The sequence below is a fragment of the Hyperolius riggenbachi genome, chromosome 1 (genome assembly GCF_040937935.1).
Source record: "Hyperolius riggenbachi isolate aHypRig1 chromosome 1, aHypRig1.pri, whole genome shotgun sequence".
Lineage (NCBI taxonomy): Eukaryota > Metazoa > Chordata > Amphibia > Anura > Hyperoliidae > Hyperolius > Hyperolius riggenbachi.
The window spans coordinates 346,687,307-346,705,245 of NC_090646.1; the positions used below are offsets into that span (position 1 = coordinate 346,687,307).

General features: G+C 46.5%; 1 protein-coding gene across 1 annotated transcript in view; it reads right to left on the minus strand.

The window, feature by feature from the left end:
• Positions 1-17,675, minus strand: part of HCN2 (hyperpolarization activated cyclic nucleotide gated potassium and sodium channel 2) — a 219,051-nt gene extending 201,376 nt beyond the window's left edge. The window contains exon 1 of the mRNA XM_068234059.1: positions 17,457-17,675. The gene's annotated coding sequence lies outside the window, so the exon portion shown is untranslated. The remainder of the gene's footprint in view (positions 1-17,456) is intronic.
• Between the last annotated feature and the right edge of the window lie 264 nt (positions 17,676-17,939).

A 17,939-nucleotide genomic window follows, 5' to 3' on the forward strand; every position in this document is an offset into this window, starting at 1 on the left:
CTAGGAGTGTGTAAAGGAGCTGAAAAACATCAAAAAGCCTCCTTGCTAATATGTTATACAAAACAAAAGTTTGCCTTCTTAAAACAGAAGGTATTTGTGATTATTCAGGTTGGAGTGAGCTCTGAAGTGTGCCACAGCACATGCAAATCATCTCTTTGCTGTCCCTGGTAGCTAAACACACCTCCAGAACCGCTGGAATGTTTGATGCAGAAGGGGCCCAAACCAAGTACTGAATACATATGTATGATTATATTTTTCAAAGGTCTGACATTTTTTAATTTAAAATCTTTGTTTTATTGATTTCATTAAATATTCTAAGTTTCTGGATTTTCATCAAAATTATAACAAATAAAGGCTTGCAACATGGTTTCACTTTGCATGTAATGAGTGTATTTTATATAGTAGTTTCACCTTTTAAGTTGAATTACTGAAGTAAATGAACTTTTGCATGATATTCTAATTTTCCGAACTTCACCTGCACTGTATGTGTAAATTACAAGTAGTGATTGGCTAAAAGGAGAGGGCACGTCATCGTCGTGGAACAGTCTAGTATTGAACAATCTGTGCACAGGCTGTCCTTGAAGCCAACGTCCTACTTTGCTGCATCTGTTTTGAATGCAAGTTGTGTAATCTGCCCGTGTTTTGGGCTCTGCACATCTATGCAGCTGGTCAACTCGGGCACAGCCAGTCTTTGGAAGCACTGCCAATATCTCCTGTTGTACAAAAATGTAAGTCTACTAATGGCTAGCTGCATCCATGTGTATTCGTTTGCATTCAATTTATTTAGATCAGGGTTTAGTGCACAGTTTTGCATCTGATTTGTATTCAAGGTGTGTAATTTATGTCCCTGGGGGCGCTGCACACCTCTGTTGGTTTCATTTCATTTGCAGCCTGGTTAGGAGCGCTGCCAATCTTTTCCTTGTCCCCAAGTAGTGATTGTCAATGAGAGGTAAACGACTCCAGCTTGCAAGCAAACTAAATGCAATTTTGTGGCTTGCATTTAGCAGCAACTGTATCTGATTGGCCCAATTGGAAACTGCATGCAAGCCAAAATTATTAGCATTGACCATCTCTAGTCATGAGATGTGATGTCTGATTCAGATATATGTTTTGTTTACTTTATATGTAAAAAGATAACAATTGTAGAAGCAACCACTTGGCAATCTTTTTTAAAGCTTTAATTAACCTTACTACAGATGGCTGAGGGACTGTAAAGCTTCCCAGTACCCAGTCTGAAGTTATACATTGGTTTAATCCTACACTGTGATCTGCATCCTTTGACTTTGGCTGTTGGCCTCATCTCACCATTGCTCACACTGAAGGAAAAGCAATGCCATAAGAGACTTAGGACAACTATTGCAAAAAAATTGTAATATTTTAAATACATTCAAATGTATGTTTCTTACAGAGTAAATATAAATTACTTGTCTCCTATGTTGCTGTCACTTACAGGAGATAGTAGAAATCTGACAGAACTGATAGGTTTTTGACTAGTCGATCTACCATGGGGGATTTTCAGTATATCATTTATTTTTTTACAAAACACTACCTGGAGAGGATCTATACAGAGACATAGCTAGAGATTATGGTGCCCCATAGCAGAATTTTGATGAAGCCATCAGACCTGGGTACGCATGAGCAAGGCCACCTGCCCCTACACTATGGTATATCTACTGACTGGGAAATGTACATTTGTAGACAATGTACACTGCAAACAGTCTGTGGGCACTGAGATAAAGTCAGAGGGTGGAGAAACACATGAAAATATATAGTGAACACATACCATTTGGACCATCTGTGCTCCAGGGCCCCATAGCAGTTGCTATGGCTGATTTGGCTATTGCTACGCTATACCTGGACCTATACAAAGATGCGGGCTGTCCCTCCTACCAGTTTTCACTCTATTCTGGCAGTTAGACCGAGCAACTAAGTGCTCTTGAAAATAAAGAAACCCCGGAGAAACCCCCATGAGCAGATGGACTGGTCCAAAACCTGTCAGTTCTGTCAGATTTCTACTACCTACTGTATGTGACAGCAACATAGGAGAAAAGCAATTTATAGCACATTTTACTCTGGGAGAAATTTTCTTTTGCTTGTCAAGCATGTATAATTATTTCTGTGTCTGTCTGATCCAGGCTGTAAAAGTACCAAAAGCCCCCAATTTACTCCTTAACAATGTGCCATTATCTGGTGTGGTCAAATCCACTGTGGTTTTCCATCAGTTTTGGGTAATGTCTATTCTTTCCTCCAGGTGTCTGTTTTCTGTGCAATATGATTTTATTCAAGTGTCTATATAATGACCTTGTTGTTCTCTGTAGAAATAGTGCTTACAATTGGATCCTCTTGGTAGTATGCATATTACTTATATTAACAGAAAATAATCAGCAGGAGTCCGAATTGTCTGGGGGCTAGTTTCCACCAATCAGATACTCCCTAACCAGTGGCCAATGTGTGGAGGGGTGGGGGAGGGTGAAGCTAACACAGCCATCATAACCTCCCTTATTTGAAAATGAGTAGCCACCTTAAACGGATCCAAGCAGCTTTTTTTCCGCAGATTGTCCTGGTTTCTAATAGCTGTAGGAGCTTCCATTTCCCCCCTTCCCTTCCTTCTGCCCTTATTAATCCAGATGAATGTGTGAATGTAATCAAGTGTGATTTTCTAAATGGTTTGAAGTACAGTGTCCTATCCTTCCCTTTTCCCCGCTGATGAAAGCTTTTGTTTGCTCATTGCTACTAATAATTACAGCAATCCTTATCTGCCTGCTCTTTCTGTGGACAGTAAGCCATGAAAGTAGAGCAATCAAAGCCTCTAACAAACATTTAAATTTAAAAAGAAGAGATAGAATGGAATGTTTTTAAGTAATGAGCCACATTGTTAATATGCAATTTTAATGTGCTATTGAGATGACCTGGGTGCTAAAAATGGTGCTCGGTTCACTTCAACTTTATTCTCAAGACATAGATTTTCCTCTAGCAAGGGCAGGCACCATCACCTTTTACTTCCAACCATTGGCAAAAATGCAGCCACCATCACTCATGCACTCTCCATCCTTCTTCTGGCCACCATGCTTCCCCCCTTAAAAAAACAGCTGCCACCATTCTTCTACTACTCCCCCCCCCCCCCCCCTTTATTACACAGACAGAAAAACTCCCCTCTCCACTAACATCCACATCCTTTTCTCTTTAAAGAGAAACCATAACCAAGAATTGAACTTCATCCTAATCAGTAGCTGATCACCCCTTTCCCATGAAAAATCATTTCCTTTCCACAGACGGATCATCAGGGGGCTCTGTATGGCTGATATTGTGGTGGAACCCTTGTTGCATTGTGGGAAATAACAGCTGGTTACAGCTTTTTCCAACGGCCAAAAAAGCAAGTAGCTTCTCCTTCCATGGGCATCACCTGCCAGCAGTAAAAATGTCACATTGGGATAAATGTCAGAAAGTAAATCAGGGAGAGGAAAGACTTTTCAATGAGCAAACACTGACTAAATCACTAAATCATTTATACATAATTGTTATAAAAATTAGGCACTTTTTTATTACATAATTTTCACTGGAGTTCCTCTTTAACAGACTAGCAGATCAGGGCAGCAGTGGTGCTGTACCTCCTCCAGTGTCAGGTCCTCTCATGCACCCTCTGCAGCCACTTACTGTCCTCTGCCTCCAACTTTGCCCCCTCCCTGACGAGCACCCTCACTTCCTGGCAACTGCTCTCATGGATCTACTGAACCTTTGTAGGCAGCTGCAAGCATTGAACAAGGACAGTGGGGTGGCACTGGTCCCATGTATGAGCCTCTAAGTGAGCAGCCTGCTGATGTTACATATGGCAGTTTTGTATCCTGCAATAACTACTCTGTGTCAACCGCTGATGTGTGGTTTCAAACGTTGCCAATCAGTTGCACTATACAACAACTGGATGGCTGAACTATGTGGCAAGTGCATATTTAAATAGTCCTGGTAATTGCAGCCTACAGGTGCACATACACACACACACACACAATTTTGACAAACACAATCACTGACCAATTTTACCACCTTCAAGACATAAGGCGGGCCCGTACGCAGGGGAGAGCAGCGAGCTAGAAGGGAGGGCCCCATGATGAGGCTAGGCTTCAGCGGGCAGGGTTAGGTAGGGGTTAATGCGGAAGAGGGAGGGGGAGGAGACGGGAGTGCTGTAGGCCGGCCGCGCTAGGCGTGGTCTCCAGGAAGTGACGTCGGCAGCAGGAAGCGCGCGCACTTCAGTTGGCTGCGGCGGAGAGCGGAGATTGTGCGGCGATCCGTGCAGCGGTGAAGGCTACCAGCGACAGTAGGGGGATCGGCGGGAGGATTCCTGTAGTAGCCGCGGTGGTTGTCGGGGCTGCAGTGAGGAGAGGAGGTCGGTTCAGCTCCCAGCAGCACCACGCGGTGAGTCCGTCCCACACTTCAGTGGCAGCCATGGCGGAGCAGGACATTGATGCCTTGCTCCAGATGGTCAGGAGTGAGGCAACGGCGAGAGGGCCACAGTGGGTGGCAATTCAAATGGCTGCCATGTCAGCCGGGGGAAGCGGGGCGCGCGCTAGCGCCAGAGTGTCCAGGCCTCCGGACAGACTTAGCCCAGAAGCTTCACCTCGGGCCGCGCGGAGGGAAGGAAGTCCCATTCAGGCGCCACCAGCCCCTGCACCCAAGAGGCAGACAGGATCAACCAAGGGTGCGGCCGGGAAGAATGCTGCCAGCGCCTCTAGTGAGGGGGTCGTTGAGGAAGCGGCTGGGGGAGGGGAGTCGGCACCCCCGCAGCCACGCAGCCAGACACCGCAGGTGAGGAAGAAGACAAGGCCATCGGAGGCGGGTCGCGGCAAGCAGGCCAGGTCGGATGATCCCACCCGCTCAGCATCAGCCCATGGTGACACGGCTGCGCCGGTCCGGGTGCAGGCCAAGGGACGCAGTTCTCAAGCCAAGGGTAAGGGGAAGGCGCCTAAGAAGGCAAGGAGAGCCCCTTCGCCACCGCGCAGCAAGCGGCCCGCCGCACACAGCAGTCGAGGTTCACGCCAGGGCGGTGATCGGAGTACGCGCTCGTCACCCGGTGGAGGGGCATCCAGAGGGCAGGACAACGCGGCACAGTACGTTTCGGACAGCCATTCGGATCAAGACTCTGAGTCGTCAAGGGACGGGGCTCCGTCGCCTTTGGTAGGGTAGTCTGGTCGGAGGGAGTCGTCTGGATCTGGAGGTTCGGCTGGTCGGGACGCACGTCCGGTGCAGCCAGGTGAGACTAACCTAATAAATGCCCTTTCTACTGTTCAAAATGTTGGGGAGGTTGGTGGCATTGTTGCGGCAAATGCAGGGGTGGGTAGTGGTTTGTTGGGACTGCCCTCCTTGCCAGGGTCGGGCAATTCGGCAGCCGTGGCATCCGCGACTCCTGCATTGTCCTTGGTCAATTCCCTGCTATTGGGTCTACGGGATGTGTTGCAAGGGGTAAGCGTAGCGGGGGGTAGCGGCTCCCACGGCAGCTTGGGGGGGTACAACGGGTTTAGCTCCCCTGGTTCCGGCCACTGTGGTACCTATGGACACCCTGCCGGTTGCTCCCCAGGTCGCTCCTGTGGTCTCACAGGCACCTCCTCCCGTGGTTTCTCAGGCTTTGGCCGAGGGGGTGCCTGCGGTCCCCCCGGTAGCGGTTCCTTCCGGGGAGTCGGCGGAGTCAGCAAAAAAACAGAGTGGGGGAGAATCGGATTCGGTTCGGCTGTCCGATGCCGCAAAAGGCGAGCTCTACTTGTGCATCGATGGTCCCTTAGGGACGCATTTAAAAAAAGAGGTCAAGGAAAAAATATGGAGGGGCGAGTACGTGGAGATTTTTTCTCTACTACCGCTCGAAAAATTTAACTTGGATAGGGTCAAGCCGGATGAGAGCAAGAAAGAGGAGGAGGAGCGCAGGCGTTATAGGTTGATCCCGCGCACACACCAGAATTGGGCACAAGCTTTTGCAATTATGGCCAGCGTTATCGGCGAAAAACAACCCGAATGTTGCTCGGCGCTGTTTTGCTATCAGGAGAGTATCGCTGAAGCTCATCGGTCATATGGAGGCAATGCGTGGCTTCGTTACGACGAGCAGTTCAGGGAGCGCAAGGCGGTGCGGTCGGAGATCCGTTGGAATCATAAAGACATCGTATTGTGGATGAAATTGATGATCCCAACGAGTAAAGGTTCCCAGTCCTTTCAAGGGGGGGCCAGCAGTTCGGGGGGCTCAGGGCAGCTGGCCAATAGACGTCCAGGGGTGTGCTGGAAGTTTAACGACAGCTCATGTAAGTTCGGTAGCTCGTGTCGATTTAAGCACGAATGTGCCAATTGTGGGGGGACACACGCCTCTGCTCGGTGCTCCCGTCAGGGGAAGGGTAGGGGAGTCTTCCGCTTAGAGGGATGACCCCAGTGAAAGTCACAAGGATGGAGCGGTACCTAAGTAGGTATCCGGATGTCGAGGCGGCAGATTTCCTTCGCCGCGGTTTCACAGTTGGTTTTAATATCCATTCCTCTGGGGCAGTTTGTTCCCCTCCCCCGCATCGAAATTTAAAATCCGTAGGGTCACAGCCTGAGGTAGTTTCAGACAAACTTCGGAAGGAAGTGCGCTTGGGCCGGATGGTCGGCCCCTTTTCATCCCCTCCATTAGAGAACTTGGTTGTGTCCCCGTTAGGCATTGTTCCCAAGAGGGAACCGAACTCCTTCCGCTTGATTCATCATCTGTCACACCCAAAAGGATTGTCGGCGAATGATGGTATCGAGCGGGAGGAGGCATCCGTGGCTTACACATCCTTCGACGTGGCGGTTCGATGGGTGAGGCGCATGGGACGGGGGGCGCTGCTCGCGAAGACCGACATTGAGTCGGCTTTCCGTTTGCTGCCCATACATAGAGATAGTTTTCACCTGCTCGGATGTTTTTGGGAGGGAGGTTACTATATTGATTGTTGTTTGCCAATGGGTTGCTCGATATCTTGCTCATATTTTGAAAAATTTAGTTCTTTCATGGAGTGGGTAATTAAGGAGGTTTCAGGAATCCATTCAGTGATCCACTATTTGGATGATTTTCTGTTCCTGGGCCCGGGGGGCTCCTCGGAATGTGCTTATTTGCTGGCTACTATGCAGCAGATTTGTGCAGACTTCGGAGTCCCTCTGGCTGAGGAAAAAACTGAGGGCCCTCAGACAGTTATCAAATTCTTGGGCATCACGATTGACTCCGTGGCAATGGAATGTAGATTGCCAGAGGACAAAGTCGTGGATTTACTGGCAACCATACGTGAGGTTTTAAAGCACAAGAAGGTCACGCTCCGTTCCCTTCAATCACTGCTGGGGAAATTAAATTTTGCTTGCAGGATTATCCCCATCGGCAGGATTTTTTGCAGGCGATTGGCTATGGCGACGGCCGGGGTGATATCACCAAATCACCACGTACGGCTGTGTGGCGAGCACAAGGAAGATTTGAGGGTATGGCTGAGTTTTCTCGAAAATTTCAATGGGCGTTCCGTCTGGATGGAAGACAGCGTTCTGAACCACGATTTAGAGCTGTTTACCGACGCGTCCGGGGCGCATGGCTACGGTGCATATTTCGGTGGGAAGTGGAGCGCAGCGGCGTGGCCTGAAAGCTGGAAGCAGGCAGGTTTTACGAAGAACCTTCTGCTTTTGGAGCTGTTCCCGATAGTGGTAGCGGTCACCCTGTGGGGCCCGTTCTTGCGCAATAAGCGTATTCGCTTTAATTGCGATAATCTGGGAGTGGTAACAGCCATCAATCAAATCTCTGCGTCCTCCCCTCCGGTAGTGCGGTTATTGCGGCACTTGGTTTTAGTTTGCTTGCAACTTAATATGTTCGTGCATGCAGCGCATTTACCGGGAGTCGAAAACGTTATTGCTGACGGGCTATCTCGCTTTCAGTGGCAACGATTTCGCAGCCTCGCCCCTGGAGCAGAGCAGTTCGGGACTCCCTGCCCGGAGGAATTATGGGAGGTTCCCTTCGCGAGATAGAGGAATGGATGTCCAGGGCTTTGTCCAAGGGGACCTGGTCAGCTTATTCAACGGTCTGGGATCAGTGGAGCGAACTGTCAACTCAGACGGAAGCTTCATACCTTTCAGGAGACAGGTTGTGTCAGTTATTTCACTTTATAGCAGTCAATGGTGCGGCGGGGATCTCACCCTCGGCTATGAGTAAAAAAATGGCTGCACTTTCTTTTTGGTTCAAGATGCGGGGGGAGGCGGACATTACCAAGGACTTCAGGGTGAGGTTAGCATTGAGGGGTTTTAGGGCAGGTCCGTCTAAGCGGGATAGCCGCCGCCCAGTTACTTTTGAGTTGCTCACTTTGTTGGTGGGTAAGTTGCCAGCAATTTGTACGTCGGATTTCGAGGTGGCCTTGTTTAGTGCTGCATTTGGGTTAGCGTTTTTCGGAGCCTTTAGAATAAGCGAGTTGGTCAGCCCCAGCAAGGCGAATCCGGCGGGAATTTTGGAAGGGGACGTTATCTTAGCGGAACGGTCCGTTGAGATCTTTTTGCGGCGTTCAAAGACGGATCAGGCCGGGAAGGGCAGGTCGGTCACCTTGTTCAAGGTAGCGGGGTCACCGGTTTGCCCAGTGCGGGTTGTTTCCGTTTTTAAGGGATTGCGCCCCCGGGGGGCCACATCCTTTCTGTGTCATCAGAATGGGACGCCTCTAACCAAATTCCAGTTTGTAGCCATTTTTCGGAAGGGTCTGTCGCTAGCGGGGGTTCCCCCATTGGAGTATGCGTCGCATTCATTCAGAATTGGAGCGGCCACGGAAGCCGCCCGATGGGGTCTGGATAACAGCCTGATAAAAAGGATTGGCAGATGGGAATCGGCTCGGTTTTGTTCTTATGTGAGACCTCACTTAGTTTAGAATGTCTTGTATACTGTTACTGTTTATGGCGGAAGGGTGTTTTGTTGTGCTCTGTTTTTTGTTTATGTCTCTACAGATGGTCCTCCGCGTCTGGTGTGGATCCTCGGTCACTCCTACGTGGCTTGGGGTGCAAGAAGAGCTCAGGTGCGTCCGGACGGACGTCAGTTGGGCATTCCGAGATCCCAGGCCTGCTTACGGTGGATTGGAGTGCCAGGAATGACATGGGACAGAGTTTTGCCTGAGCTTCATCGTTTCGTGAGATGGGATCGGGCTCCGGACGTGCTGGTTCTGCACGTGGGAGGTAACGATCTGGCCTCCCGCTCTACGAGGCAGATCATAAGGGACATTAAATTCGACTTCATGAGGATGAGATCAGATTTCCCGGCCACAGTGATCGTATGGTCTGAGATGGTAGCTAGAAGGTCATGGAGGTTGGCTAGGTCGGTAGATCGTGTGAACAGGGCAAGAAAGAAGCTTAATAGAGAAGTGTCTAGCTTTGTTGTCAGGAACGGGGGAGTAGCCGTGCGTCATGTGGAGCTAGAGTCCGACACGGAGCTGTTTTTGCGTCGGGATGGAGTTCACCTCAATGCCATCGGGACCGACCTGTGGGCGTTGGCTTTGAGCGAGGGCGTCAGGAGAGCATTGTTTTTGTGGGCCTCACGAGCGTGAGGTTTCTCGCTCGTGTGGGATGGCGGGGTCTAGGGCTCCGGAGGTTGGTCATGAAGAGATCGGTGGTAGGGCAATTACTTGCCTGGTTCAGAGGTAAAAGGGCGTCTTCTAAGAGTACGATTTGAAAATGGGGCATGCGGCCGTCCCTGAGCCGGTGTCTGCGGCGGGGGCCTGTTTGACAGGTTGCATGCCCATCAAGGTTTATCGGTACCCCGGAGCTCTTGCCCTTTAAAATTGTTCTTTATATGTTTCGGTTTTATTGAATTGTTAAATTTATTTTAAAATAAAGAAGGGCTGCTTTGGCCTTTTTATTCCAGTGTCAGCAAGCAGTCCTGGGGTTTTTTTGTTATTAGATAAGTTGGGGTCAGGTTTGACGGCAGCAGGTAAGCTATGCACGCATCAAGGCGGGCCCGTACGCAGGGGAGAGCAGCGAGCTAGAAGGGAGGGCCCCATGATGAGGCTAGGCTTCAGCGGGCAGGGTTAGGTAGGGGTTAATGCGGAAGAGGGAGGGGGAGGAGACGGGAGCGCTGTAGGCCGGCCGCGCTAGGCGTGGTCTCCAGGAAGTGACGTCGGCAGCAGGAAGCGCGCGCACTTCAGTTGGCTGCGGCGGAGAGCGGAGATTCCCACCCACCCTCCCTGTTTTTTTTTTTTTTTTAGGTAGTGTTGGTCTGTTTTTTCTGGTGGTGGTGGTTTCTGTCATTGCAGCTGGCGGGGTCTAGGGCTCCGGAGGTTGGTCATGAAGAGATCGGTGGTAGGGCAATTACTTGCCTGGTTCAGAGGTAAAAGGGCGTCTTCTAAGAGTACGATTTGAAAATGGGGCATGCGGCCGTCCCTGAGCCGGTGTCTGCGGCGGGGGCCTGTTTGACAGGTTGCATGCCCATCAAGGTTTATCGGTACCCCGGAGCTCTTGCCCTTTAAAATTGTTCTTTATATGTTTCGGTTTTATTGAATTGTTAAATTTATTTTAAAATAAAGAAGGGCTGCTTTGGCCTTTTTATTCCAGTGTCAGCAAGCAGTCCTGGTGGTTTTTTGTTATTAGATAAGTTGGGGTCAGGTTTGACGGCAGCAGGTAAGCTATGCACGCATCATGAGGGCCAACAGACTTTGAATACTATACACAGATTGTGTAGGTAATCTCAAGTCTCTGTACCTCCTTTTTGATGTTCAATGTATATAAGCTATGTTTTCTAACATCTTGTCAGTATACTGGAATGAATCTGAAGAAGGCTTACTTGCCGAAAGCGTACGCTTTTTTTTCTCTTAGTTAGCCAATAAATGGTATTGTCCTGATTCACATCTTCTTGCTTATACTATATAAGTGATCAGATTAAAGGTCAAAGTACAAATTACAGCTGCCCACATTAGCTTGGATTGTTAGCAGTCAGGTTTCATTGCACTATATTCAGCTGATGGTTGGTGAAACAGGGCTGAGAAGTTGAGAAACTGAACCTCCTGACAGATCTGTTTTGGTTAACAATGATTTATTTGGCCTCATCATTCCATTTGACCTAGTTTCTTGCCTCGGTTACTTATTAGTCTGCTGGGCTTTGGAATTACACTGGTTCATCCGGAGAGCTAACAAGTGCAACAATCAGGTACACTAAAAATACACTCCAGATACAGTTCTGTAAAATTAGTCCTAATTTGTCACTTTTCACATGCTAGGCGACGTTAGATACATGATGTGACTTTGAAAGTAGTTTTTCAATATCTATAGTGTTTACATCAAAATCTTTGGATTTTTTTTTTCTTTTGAGCCAGATCTAAAATCTCCAGCTACATAGCACAGCAAACAGACACTTCTCCAATTTGCATAACAGTGTCAGTATAACATTCATACTGATTGTATAAATCTATTATATAGTGCAACAATACTAGAATGGTGGATTTGAGGAATACTAGGACACAACCATGTTTCCGGACATTTTAGGTAGGGGGCCATTGGTAAAGCCGCAGACATGAAGAAATGAGCGCTGGCACTGGAAATAAAAAAATAGTTGGTGATTCTACATTTCCCTACGAATTTGTTTTATTATAGCTTTCTCTTTTATCTTTGGAGGGATTTCTCCTACTCTTGTCTGACAAAAAGTCTCAAAGATGAGGACTTTGAACAGCAATAAAAATGCAAAAGAAGCTCTGAAATTCTTATATTATCCAAAGCTAAATGTTTTTTTTACCCTTGAACTGAGCTTTAAAGGATACCCAAGGTGACATGTGACATGATGAGATAGACATGTGTATGTACAGTGCCTAGCACACAAATAACTATGCTGCGTTCCTTTTTTTCTTTCTCTGCCTGAAAGAGTTCCTGACTCAGACAGGAAGTGACTACAGTGTGACCCTCACTATTCCAACTATAAAACACTTTCCTAGCAGAAAATGGCTTCTGAGGACATGAAAGAGATAAAAAGGGGAATTTCTTATCAGTGCGGGTCACACTGTAGTCACTTCCTGTCTGAGTCAGGACTGAGTCAGCCACTAACATACCAGATGTTTAACTCTTTCAGGCAGAGAACGAAAAAAGGAACACAGCATAGTTATTAGTGTGCTAGGCACTGTACATACACATGTCTATCTCATCATGTCACATGTCACTTTGGGTACCCTTTAAAGTGGACCTGAACTCAGAACTTCCTCTCTGCTCTAAAAGATGCACAACAGCATAATAACAAAAAAAAATGATTTGTTACAGCTAATACAACCCCTAAAATAAATCTGCACTGTTTCTACTTCCTGATTTGTGGAAGCAGACAATTTGTTAACATCCTTGGCTTTCAAATGAGCTTATCTGCCATCTCTGCCATGGCAGTCATGTGACACAGGGGAAGATCAAATTACAACTTGTGATTATACACAAATGAGGGGGAATTAAACAGGCTAAACTTTCTAAATACATACATACAGGGTGCATTTCCCTATGTTTTGCTTCTGTCCTGTGCAAGAGTTCAGGTCCACTTTAACCAAAATCTCATACACATGTACGAGGCATATCACCTGTCAGGGATCAGTACTCGATCCCTCAGGTGATAGGGCTAGGCTGACAGACGCATCGTTAGCCTGCAGACAAATGACATGTTCTGTTCCTATGTGGGGAGTGGAGCGGCGTGAGTGTGACGTAACACAATGGGAGGTGTAACTGGAGAGAACAATGCTCTTGGCCGTCAGTTGGCTGCACGTCTCATGTCAAAGCAAAATGTCAGTGCTCAGAAATGGGGATATGCTGAAGCAAAGAAAATGAGAAAGCTCTTCACAATATTTCATCAACTGAACAATCTCTTTTCTTTTGGTTTTCCCCTATTAGACTAGATATCATAAAACCCCATCTACACCATAGAATTTTTTTGTCCGATTCGATTTGATTCGATTTCAGTGATTCGATTCAATCGAACATGTCTGATCGGGATTCGATTCGATTCAATTTGCCATTGTTTTGCAATGGGAAATTTAATCGAATCCCGATCGGACATGTCGGATTGAATCGAATCAATGAATCTAATCTAATCGGACAAAAAATTGTATGGTGTAGATGGGGCTTAAAGCAAATAAAATCACTGTCCACTTTAGTATAACTGTAAAAAGTTTTCTACAAGCACTGCTCATCTCCGGCCCCCTGTATCTGGGAAAGGCATTGTGGTTTGATATAGAAATGCTTTTTTGCTGGAGTGGTCCTTAAATGCTTTAAAGGGTATCTAAAATGACATGAAACACAATGAGATAAATACGGGTATCTACAGTCCCAACCCTACTTAGAACTAGGCTGTGCTCCTTTTTTTCTCACTGTAAGAGTTAAAGTGAACCTAAACTGAGAGTGATATGGAAGCTGCCATATTTATTTCCTTTTAAACAATACCAGTTGCCTGGCAGTTCCTCTGTTCTATTTGGCTGCAGTAGTCTGAATCACACCAGAAACAAGCCTGCAGCTAATTTTGTCAGTTCTGACATTTTGTCAGAAACGACTGATCTGCTGCATGCTTGTTCAGGGTCTATGGCTGAAAGTATTAGAGGCAGAGGATCAGCTGGACAGCCAGGCAACTGGTATTGCTTAAAAGGAAATAAATATGGCAGGCTCCGTATCACTCTTACCTTGGGTTCATTTTAAGTATTAGGGGTCCCACGGGGGAGAGTCTAGTAGGGATAATTTGTGCACAACTTATGCTGAAGCTAACGCCCCCCTTTACTGTACCTGTTTTGAATGCAAGGTGTGTAATCTGCCCGTTATTCGAGCTCTGCATACTTGTGCAGGTAGTCAATTCAGGTGCAGCATCTGTTTGGAAGCGCTGCCATTTCCTTCTGCTGTACAAAACTTTTTTTTCACAATGTATGCTGTACAAAACTTAAGTATACTTCAGGCTAGCTGCCTCCAGGGGTGTCAGCTTGCATTCAAATTTTAGAACTTAGATTAGTGTTAGCACATCATTTGCATCTGATTTGTATTCAAGGTGTGTATTTATCCTCAAGGGGCTGGGCATATCTCTGGAGCTTTCACTTCACTTGCAGCCTGTGAGCGCTGCCCATTGCTTGTTGATACCTGCCATTATAGGCAAATCGCCCTGAAAATGGTATAGGCAGCGCTTTGGTGAGCGGATCGTAATCGAACCGCTCAGATGTGAACACTCTCATAGGGAATCATTGCACAAGCGCTTTTAGGGCGATTTTCAAAATCGCTGGTGCTTAAACTATGTTCATGCACCTGAGTCAGTCAAAAAGTTAACCATTTTCAATCCACTTTCAGACTTGATTTGACAGTGGACCATTTTCCCCAGCTCTTGATGTTAGACTATATCCAACAAGGAGCAATATGGCTGCCACTGGCAGATCTGCAGTTGGATCTACTTTAATGTTGCTACAATCATCTAATTAGAAAAAAAGAAAACATTTTAAGAAAGAAGCACCATTAACTAACCATACTTTTAACATGAAGTAATAGATGTTCTTGAATCTCCAGAGACCTGAACAGAAAACGGGCTGCATACTATTGCCCTAAATACACAGGACAACAGCAAATTATTCATGTGACACATGTAACAAAAAAGACAAAGCTTACAAGCTTTTTCGTGCTACAGGGATTTACCCTGCAATATAGTACTGTTCCTCCTACACCTTTTAGGAAGCAAAGTGACAATCTATATTAAGTAAGCCCAAAGCTGCTTTACTAAGTTTGTATTCAGCTTTGTGAGGCTTCATGGTGAGGGAAGTTGGTTAAATCTATCGCTAATTAAAGCGAATCCCTCTGAGCTCATTACATCAGCTCCAGAGAATCTGTTTTGTGATGACATTTTGAAGCCTCCCTCCCGGCGTGTAAGTGTATAACGGTGACCCGCAGGACTCTGCCTCCCCATAATCCTCCCTCCTCATACATGTAGTGCTGGCACAGATTCTCAAAATAGAAGCTCCATTTTTCTAGTGACACCTAGTGATAGATATCAGATCCCGCGTAGGGAAGTGGCACACCAGTGACATTGTACAAAGCATTAGAGGTGACAAGCTGTATGTCATAGCAGACGCAAATAAATAACAAAGCTCCATATGGAGATGTGCTTGGAAGCAGTTCAAGTTTTCAGTGGATGCATTCCTTTGGAGCTACATGTAACTCAATACAGAGATGAGTCTACCTCTGGATCTAAAGCAATCCATAAAATCATAAAACATCTGTGACACACATGCACTCGCTGCACCATATTAACTCATTTCATTAGTTTCATGCTGTATGGATCTGCCACACTGAGAGGGACCCCGGTGAGTACATTAGCAATCCACACATGACAGAGTGACAGAGCAGGGAAGCAGGTCTCATGACAGGCTACTGGGGAGCCTTTTACACCAAGGCAAGTGTTCAGAATGTTCTCCTCATGAATCTCATCACTGCATATGGAATACTGAGAAATGTCACATGCAGTGCTGGCTTTCTGAGACGATCTCACAGGCCCATATTCATGGCAAGATCATTGCAGTCAGAACTCAGAAGGAAGATCGCCTGTAGATTTTAACACCATACGTTTTCCTGCAGAAGCCTGCTGCAAGCATAAAAAGCCAATATACATTGAAGCTGTAGTTCAGACTCATGTTTTATCAAAGTATATTGTGTGGAATAAATAGTCATTTACAGTGCACACTGTTCCGTGCATTTCGCATACTGTACACCACTTTTGCATTATTCATTTTTTATTACCTGCACTTCCTCTAACAGAGCTGATGCTGTCCACCTCCTCAGGAGGGAGCATGGGGAGGAGGTGGGCAGCATCAGGTGATGGCTCTGTGCAGAAACCCTGCCTTCAGCTCTATACTACTGTACATAGATTCTTTGCATTATTTTGTATGTGCGTAAAAAATCCAGGTTGAAAAATGAGGCCCTTAGTGTGGCAAATGTTGGAAGTTGGACAGCCAACTTCCAGTTCTTGTTTGAGTTTTTTTTTAAGTCCAGCTCCATGGCAGTGACTGGAAAGTGTTCTGGTTAAGGGCTCTGCCTCTGACACACAAGACCTGGGTTCAAATCTCGGCTCTTCCTGTTCAGTAAGCTAGCACCTATTCAGTAGGAGACCTTGGGCAAGACTCCCTAACACTGCTACTGCCTACAGAGGGCGTCCTAGTGGCTGCAGCTCTGGTGCTTTGAGTCCGCCAGGAGAAAAGCATTATATAAATATAAATGTACACATTCAGGCCCCTTTCACACATGCTGCATTGCTTTGCATCGCGGTACACTCCCTTGTCGTAGTGGCCATTAGTGTCTATGAGACTGGCCACCCTACACGCAAGGCAATGCAATGAGACTATGTACTTTCGACGACGCAGAGGCGATGCAGACTCAAGAGTGCATTACTAGCTGTACTAGTTGACATGCAATTGCATTGGAGCCAATGGCACCGCAACAATCTATTTAGAATGTAGTGGTAGTTGTGTGAGCAGTCAAAATGAGCTGGGGCGGATCTACACAAACAGGTCAGTGAGTCAGGACGGAGCTACACAAATTACCCTGTCTGCGCAGTCTGCCACAGGGTGATTCAAACACAAAATGGTGCAGAGCAATTGTCCTGAGAGGGGCTCCCCTGCCGCAGGATAATCGCACCACACCATATGTAAAACCAGCCTTAGAGCTACTAGAGTAACAGTAATTTGAGTGCCCAAATCTGACTTTTTCTATATGAAACCTGTAGTCACATAAAGATAACCAATCCAAAGCCAAATCAATCATTGTGGCTGGAGATTAGCTCAAACAGTTACTGTATTATGCTGGGAATACACCGTGAGATTTTTTTGGCAGATAGATGGTTTGATAGATAATTTCCGACAGGTTCGATCTCATTTTCGATCTTATATTCTATCGATTTCTCATAGAAGTAAATGGAAATCGATTCGAAAACAATCGGAAAATCGATTGGACAGTAAAACTGCTGAAAAATCTCATTGTGTATTCCCAGTATTACAGAACTGACTGCAGTGCATGGTAGTGGGGTCAGCTGACATGATATACTATACATCCTGCTGTAATGCATCTGATTGCCTGCCTCTGCATACAGTGTATGAATACAAATGATGCAGTCCATGTGCAGCTCTGAAAAAGAAATAAATAATAAATAAAAAGGGTGGTTTTTTTCGTGGTCCTTCAAGTGTGGGAATCCTACAAACATACCTCATTAGTATTTAGTGACATCCCACAATATAGGACATTCAGGATTAATACCTTATTCTGTAGGTTCTTTGCATAATTCATTTTCTCATGCTTTATTTCTTCATGATTAATGAGGACTAATTCTAATGCCCCATTTCCCATCCAGAGATACATCTGCGCAGTCACTTAGGTAGAGGTGAAGGCTAACCCTCATCAACGCTGTGCACGGCCCCTTATCTTAACCTTTCCTTTTTTTCATATTTCAGGATGGATGCATAATTGTTACATTTCCATTTGCAAGGATCAAGATAAGTTACCTTATGCTGCAACTGACAGGCGTATTTAATCATGCTATAATGTCTCTGCAAACAGGGCCGGATTTCTGGGAAGGCCTCCAAAGCCCGTGCCTAGGGCGGAGCCATGCAAGGGGCGGGTTTTCACCATCCCTAATCCATTCCCCACCACATCTCGCCTGTCCCATTAACGCTGAACACCCATCTGCTTTGCTCTACATACTGCAGTGCGAGCGTACAGAAGGTGGCTAAATGCATGACAGACAGGGAGCATCAGCTAATCAACAGTCCGTGGCTGTACAAACATTTCAGCCTAGCCCGCCCTTTCTCCGCCCCTCCTTACCAGCTCAACCTATTGCAATCCAGCTTACAGCAGAAGGAGGATGAAGGAGTCACTGACTGCTCTATCTGTGTATGTGTGTGGCTCTTGCTATATTCACAAGAGACAGAGCTCCGTTGCCTGCTAGATTCAGCTGCCTCCTCGTTCCTCCAACAGACTAAGTAAAC